This window comes from Aegilops tauschii, chromosome 2, assembly GCF_002575655.3.
Source record: "Aegilops tauschii subsp. strangulata cultivar AL8/78 chromosome 2, Aet v6.0, whole genome shotgun sequence".
NCBI classification, from domain to species: Eukaryota; Viridiplantae; Streptophyta; class Magnoliopsida; order Poales; family Poaceae; genus Aegilops; species Aegilops tauschii.
In genome coordinates, this window is record NC_053036.3 from 302399939 (window position 1) to 302407651 (window position 7713).

Sequence of the window (7713 nt, forward strand, 5' to 3'; positions counted from 1 at the left end):
AGTTGAAAGACATCGATTAGATGTGCTGCGATAGGAAGCTGAAGGACTGAGGAAGTCCCTGCAGAATTCAGATGCATATTTTGTGGTGCAACAGCAAGCGCTTGAGGATTTAAGCGCCAAACAAGAGAAAGTTAATAAGCTTGCTAAGCATCTTGCCAGCATTATGGGTACCCAGGATATTGTTTCTTGAGATCTTCTAAAGTGGTTTCAGTTCTGGATTTGTTTTGCTGTGGCATTTATTTGCGCTGGTCGCCAACTTTGACAACCAGTGTATATGATATGCTGCTTTGTTCCCTATATTTGCACTGGTGGCGAACATGCCCAGTGGATGTAATATGTGTAATAGCCATGATAGCCTAGCGTTAGTTGCTTGCTTATTTATTTCCTTGCTGTCTTGTTTATTTGTTTGCTTGTAGTCATTGCAGTTCTTTTTCCGTGGTTAGCTAGTGGTTGCAATAACCTATTTTTTAAAACTAGGCCACAATAACCATGGGCTAATATTTACTGTAGTGACACTGGGCCTCCTACTGGCCGTAGAAATAGTGGGCCTTCTACGGGCCGTAGAAACAATGGGCCTTCTACGGGCCGTAGAAACAATGGGCCTTCTGCGGGCCGTATCATCAATGGGCCTTATACGGGTCGTATGATCGATTGGCCAAACATGGGCCAAACAGACCGCATTATGGCCGTAAACGGGCTAGAGTTGGAATCGTCCATTCATGGGCCGACCATAACGGGCCATCGTTAATAGGCCATATTTGATGACGCTATGAAAACGGCCCAACGTATTAACGGACCACAAACGGGCCGACTGTAACCACGGGCTGAATTTGGCCCACAAGCAGAAAATTACAGTAACGGGCGGTAAGTAAACGAATGCTGGAAATGAGCCCAAGAATAAATGGGCTCTGAGAAGGCCGAAAGATAACATGGGCTGGAAACAGCCCCACGGAATAACGGACCGTTAATGGGTATAAAGTGATACACTGTTCATTACGGGCCAGTTTCACCATGGGCCGTTAATGGGTGTAAAGTGATACACTGTTCATTACGGGCCAGTTTCACCACGAGCCGTTAATAGGCCAAGAGTTACATAGGGCCTCATATGGGCCGAAAGACGTCATGGGCCATACATGGGCCAGAAGTGAAAACGGGCTGGAATCATATTGGATGGCCCAGATGACGCTACTGGGCCTAATTCAGATAGGGCGTAACGGGCCTTAGGTTAGCGGGCTGTAAATGGGCTATATGCGAATAGGCCGTTAACAGGCTTTCCATGGGCCGGCCTGCCACCTTTTGACCAAGTCAAACGGGCCGACCTTTTCACAGGAATGGGCCTCTGTTGGGCCGTGCCACGTGTCGACGTATCGTAGGCGCCTTCTGTCCAATGAGTGATGACATCTGTCCCAACGATGAGCCGACACGTGTTTCCTCCAGCCAATGATGATTTTACACGTGGAAAATCCCCATTGGTCGGGGCTGTTAACGGGTTGTCGGATCCAAAACCCGACCCGATAGCTTAACGGTGTTCCGTTACGGTGGATGCCACGTGTCGGTCACCCTTGACGAAAGCACTTCTGTGACGCGCGATTTATCGTCATGGAAGTGGACACTTCCGTGATGAAAATTTTGGTAATGTCATGGAACACTTCTACGACAGCACAGGTATGACTATCTTGATTCTGTCATAAATTTGTCATGGATGTACATGCATGACAAAAAGGCGACCTACTGTGACAAACACGTATCATCACGGAAGTGTATTTTTTTGTAGTGATGGGGGCAGAAGCCGACGACTCGCTAACTCTCAAATTTTATAAATGGCCGCACAGAAGGTAATATTTTAAATCAACAAGCGTTATATAGCGCACATGAACTCGTTTTCATATTACAGGATCACATGAGTACATTCATTCAAATATTATATCCTTAGCACATTCCTCCGCCACAAGGCGAGCACCCTTCAGAACACTGTCATAGTACTTTTCGGGGTGGCTATGCTCCTTGCCCTCCGGCGGCCCTTCCTTCACGAGCTTTTCGGCGTCCATCTTCGCCCATTGCACTTTCGCCCGGGCAAAAGCCCTGCACGCACCCTCAATGCAGACGGACCACTTTATGACTTCAAACCGTGGGCAGGCATTCACAAGCCGCCTTACCAGGCCAAAATAGCTGCCAGGCAGGGGCTCGCCAGGCCACATCCGGACTATGAGACCCTTCATGGCCAGTTCGGCCGCCTTGTGGAGCTTGACCAATTGCTTCAACTGGTCGCTCAAGGGCATTGGATGTTCGGTCCTAGTATACTGAGACCAGAACAACTTCTCCGTCGAGCTCCCTTCCTCGGCCCGGTAGAACTCCGCGGCATCCGACACACTGTTGGGTAGATCTGCGAACGCTCCTGGAGAGCTCCGAATTCGGGTAAGTAAAAGGAAAGTTCCCTTCACATGCTTGCTTTGCATAATGAATGCCTTACCCGCCGCTATCTTCTTGACCGCCTGAATTTCCTGGAGGGCCTTTTGGGCTTCGGCCTTGGCATTTTGTGCGTTCTCGAGGGCCTTCGCAAGCTCGGACCCTTGCGTCTTAGAGTCACGCTCCAAGGACTCATATTTCTTGACAAACTCCTAGAGCTCTTGCTGAACCTCACCGACTCGGGCCTCTTGCTTCTCGCGCTCGGCGCGCTCCTTGGCCGCTTTGCCTTCGGCCTCGGACAGCGCCTTCTGTAGGGCCGCCACTTCGGTAGTGGCCCCAAGCAAAATTCATGACGATCCTGTGATCTAACAACCACCTTCTTTTTCTTTATCAATAAACAGACGGGGTATGACTTACCTTTGTTCTCTTCGAGCTGCCTCTTGGTAAGGCCGAGCTCTTCCTTAGACCGCTCAAGGTCCCGCTTCAGTGCGGAGACCTCCGCCGTGCGAGCGGCAGCGGCCAGCAGCGAAGCCTGCTTATTAACATAGACATATTCAGATTAGACTCCTGTGATTATTATTTGATCCTCGGTTCGGCCTTTCTTTGCGAACACCAAACAGAGCATCAGGGGCTACTATCTATGTTGTAACATTTTCTCATAATTTGATTACTTACCTCAAAGCCTATAAGGAGGGTGGCACATGCTTCAGTCAGTCCGCTTTTGGCGGACCGAACCTTCTTGACCACCGCACTCATGATAGTGCGGTGCTCTTCATCAATGGAAGCGCCGCAAAGCGCTTCCGGCAAATTGTCCGATGCCTCTGGATGGACAAAGGCCATCGGCACAGACGGCTTGGCCCCTTTGGCGAGGGGTCGCCTGACAGAATCCGGAACCACTGGAGGTTCCGGCGCAGTATTCGGCTGGGGGCTAAACTTGCTGCCCCCGGCATTAGAGCCCATGGGAGTCATGCCCCCCATGCACCCAGCGCCTGGAATGTCGCTTTGGGGCGCCTCCAGAACTATCTCCCCTTGGTTCAGTGCCCTTTGAGACAACACCTCGACGTCGTCCGTAGGGCGGGGGGAGGAGGCGGTCGGGAGTGAATCGCTGTTCATCTCCGACTGGCCCAAAGACTCATCCGAAGAGGATACGTCGATATGGGCTTTGGATGGACTGCATGATCATGTTTGGCATGATAAGAAGCAATAAAACAAAACATACTAGAACTATTATGATGTCCGGATACTTACGACTTTTCCAGGGGCTTGTCCCTGGGTAGCCACTCCTCGTCGCTGAAAGCGGCTGCTGTGGAGCAGTCCGGAAGGAGGGTCCTTCCCTTCTTGGACCCTTCGGCCTCCCCAGATGGGGCGGTCTTCTTTTTCTTGTCTCCCCCGGCTGGGGGGGAGAACTTTCCTCTTCCTCCTCCTCGTTTTCATGGGAGGAGGGCGCCTCGGTGTTATCGGACGATGAGTCCGATACAACCTTGCGCCGGAGACCTTTCCTGGTCCCCGCGGCCTTCTTCTCCTGCGCCTCATAAGGCGCCGGAACAAACATCTCCGTTAAGAGAGCCCTTGCTGGATCTTCGGGTAGTGGGGCCGGACAATCGATCTGCTCCACTGTCGCTACCCAGTCCTGTTAAAATGGCATGGAGGCTCAGATCCTTCACATGATTATACTGGGGAAGGGAACATATTATGAGATATAAAGAGCTTACCGGATTGGCAGGGCGCTTTGCGCTGAGTCCGCGATCCTCGGTAAGGGGAGGAGGTACCTCAGCGGCCTTGAACAGCACTTTCCAGATGTCTTGGTGCGTCGTGTCGAAAAGCTCTCGCAGCGTCTGGTGCTTGGCCGGGTCGAACTCCCACATATTGAATTCCCGTCTTTGACACGGGAGGATCCGGCGAAAGAGCATGACCTGGACCACGTTGACGAGCTTGATTTTCTTGCTTATCATGTTTTTAACACAGTTCTGGAGTCCGGTCAGCTCCACCGATGAACCCAAGGATAAGCCCTTCTCTTTCCAGGAGGTGAGCCACATGGGGATGCCGGATCAAAATTCGGGGGCCGCCACCAAGTTGGTGTCCCGCGGCTCGGTAATGTAGAACCACCCTGATTGCCACCCCTTCACGGTCTCCACATAGGAGCCTTCGAGCCAGGTGACGTTGGGCATTTTGCCCACCATAGCGCCTCCGCACTCCGCTTGCTGGCCGACCACCACCTTCGGTTTCACGTTGAAGGTCTTCAGTCACAGGACGAAGTGGGGCTTGATGCGGAGGAAGGCCTCGCACACGACGATAAATGCCGAGATGTTGAGGCTGAAATTGGGGGCGAGATCATGGAAGTCCAGCCCGTAGTAGAACATGAGCCCGCGAACAAATGGGTGGAGGGGAAATCCCAGCCCGCAGACGAAGTGGGTAAGGAATACCACTCTCTCGTGGGGTTCTGGAGTAGGGACGATCTGCCCCGCGTCTGGGAGCCGGTGCGCGATGTCTGCGGCTAGGTATCCGGCTTCCCGGAGCTTCGTAATGTTCTCCTCCATAACGGAGGAGACCATCCACTTGCCTCCCGCTCCGGACATGTTTGGAGTGGTTTTTCGGAGAAAATGCGAACTTGGGCGCTGGAGCTCGAGTGCACAAGAATGGATGGGTAGGGAAGAAGAAGGCATGGGTGAAAAGGAGGAGTCCTTGTCCCTTTATAAGGGCGGTAGAAACTGCGTGCCTCCCCACTTGCCTGGTGTCGGATGTGGGGTTCCGGCAAACCCTTGAGGTTCGAACACTGGGGTGCGCGCGGAGTCTTTCCCTCCTACCGATCTACGCCCTAGCTCGCAAAGATCTCGCGGACGAACTCGACGAACTCGCAACACAGAGAGACACAAGGTTTATACTGGTTCGGGCCACTGTTGTGGTGTAATACCCTACTCCAGTGTGGTGGTCATGGATTGCCTCTTGGGCTAATGATGAACAGAAAAAGGAAGAACAGCCTCCTGAGGTTGAGGTGCTCTTGTGCTTGTCGAACTTATGTGGGTGAGGATTCGATGCCTACTACTGTGGTGGCTAGACCTATTTATAGAGGGCCTGGTCCTCTTCCCAAATATCGAGCGGGAAGGGAGCCAACAATGGCGGGCGAATTTGAAGGGAGACAGCTAGTACAAGCTATCCTGACAAAAGCGGTCTTCGCCTGCGAAAAGCTCTGGTGGTGACGCTATCTTGGGCTCCACGATGACCTCTGTCTTGCCGTCCTTCTGGTCTTGGTCTTGTTGCACCAATATAGCAACCTTTGCCCGATGCCTGGGTACTCTTCGCCTGCGCTGGCCTCCTTAGCACCAAAGAGGAAATAAGGACGCTGCGCGCGCTGGCGCCCGCCTGGTGCCGTTCGTCATGGCTCACGTCACGAGAGCCTCATGAGGTTTTGCCCTGCCTTGATATCTCCGCTCCTCGTGAGCCTGCCTGGTTAGGCTACTCTAGAGGAGGTCTTGCGTCGTCCGCCTCGCGAAGCTTCGACCCTCGCGAGGGTCTTGGATGCCTTGTTGATGAAGATGGGTCGTACGGCCTGCTGGCTTAGCCACACTATGGGCCGCAGGCAGGCAAGTCTGGGGACCCCCATTCCCAGAACGCCGACAGTAGCCCCCGGGCCCAAGGTGCGCTCGGGCTTGGCTTCACGGCGAAGCCAAGGGTCAAGTTCGGAGCACCGCGGGCCCCAAAAGCCTGCGACCTCGGTTGACGCGTGGCAGTTGATTGGACGTGGGCGTCTCCGCTTCCCCACGCTGCCTTTGAATCCGCCTAGCTGTGCGGCCCCCGCGGCCTACACAGTTATTCCCCGTCGCCTGCGCCTTGCTTCCCCAATCCCCCTGCTTCCTCAAGACTCTGTTCCTCTTCTCCAATCTGACTTGCGCTCCGCCTGCTCCATCGCCATGGCGCCGAAACAAGCTGAAAAGGGGAAGGGGCCTCTGCCTCTGCCAGCTGCGCCTCCGTCCTTTGCGCCGGCGCTCGGCCGGTCTCGGGTGCTCAACGACGAGTCCATGGACAAGGTGCGCCCGATGCTTGCCTCCAGCTTCAACGAGTGGGGGGAGACGGTGGCTTGGGCAGCGTCCCGCACACACATGGCTCAGGCGGCCACCGAAGTCCCAATCTTCATAGATGCCCTCTGGGCTGGCCTGATTCCTCCCTTCTCCGCCTTCTTCAATGCGGTGCTTGAGCATTACCAGATCCACATGCTGCATCTAGATCCTCAGTCTATGACTCTTCTCGCTGTCTTCGCCTTCGTGTGCGAGGCCATGGCTGGCATAGCCCCTTCCGTGGCCCTCCTTCACCATTTCTTCTCATTGCATCTGACCGACCCCCAACAAGGCTCGGGATGCATGAGCTTCCACGCTATGGCTGCGACGGCAGGCGAGGGGATCGACTGCGAGCTTCCTCCATCCTCGAGCGAATTTCAGACACGATGGGTGTTCGTCGATGCCGGCGTGCTTAGTCCTCTACTTCAGGCTCCGTCAGGGCCCGCTGTTCCTAACCCCGGCTGGAGCCATCAGTGGCTCACGAGCCCCGGCCTTGCGCACGTCTGGCTCAGGTTGTGGTTGCTGAAGGATCATGGCGTGACCGCGCCGATGGTGGTGAAGGAATTCGTCAAGCGCCGGGTTGTTCCGCTTCAGCGCCATTCTCGCCCAATGTGGACCTTGCTTCACAGCCAGGACCACATGAGGTTTCAGGAGTTTGGGCTCCTTCTCGAGACGTGGCAGACAGTGCTCAAGGTCCTGACGGGTGTCCCTTTGCCGGCCGAACTGCCTGGGAAGAATTGCCTGTTGTATCGCTGCAAGAACAAGGATGAGTTTGCAGCGAGCATGCCTTCATTCGACGAGTGGGGGCCGCGGCCGATCGGCCCGGAGGGGCCTCGTGAGAACCCCGTCGTTGTTGTTCCCTTCCTTTCCCCTGGTGCTGAGCTCGCCCCAAGCGACGGTGCAGGTGGGCGAGCTCCGGCTGAGGCCGGTGGCTCGAGTGCTGAGGAGCAAGTGACGAGTGGGGATCCTGGGGCATCGTCCTCAGGAGCCTGCCACCCCCCTCCTGAGGCGTCAGTTGCTGAGGAGATGCCTCATGCGAATCCCGAGGCCAATGCTCCAGTAGCCTCGGGAGGTCGTGGTGAAGCGAGGCCCGGCTGTTTGCCACAACCGGGCACCCCTGAAGATATCCTTCCGAGCTGTTCTCCAGCCCCGCTGCGCACCGGTCGTCACGTCCAGCGCTTCGGTCGTCTTTGTGTGGACTTCGAGGAGCTCCGTAAGAGGAAAGGATCCCCTGGCGGCAGCAATATCTTCGGGC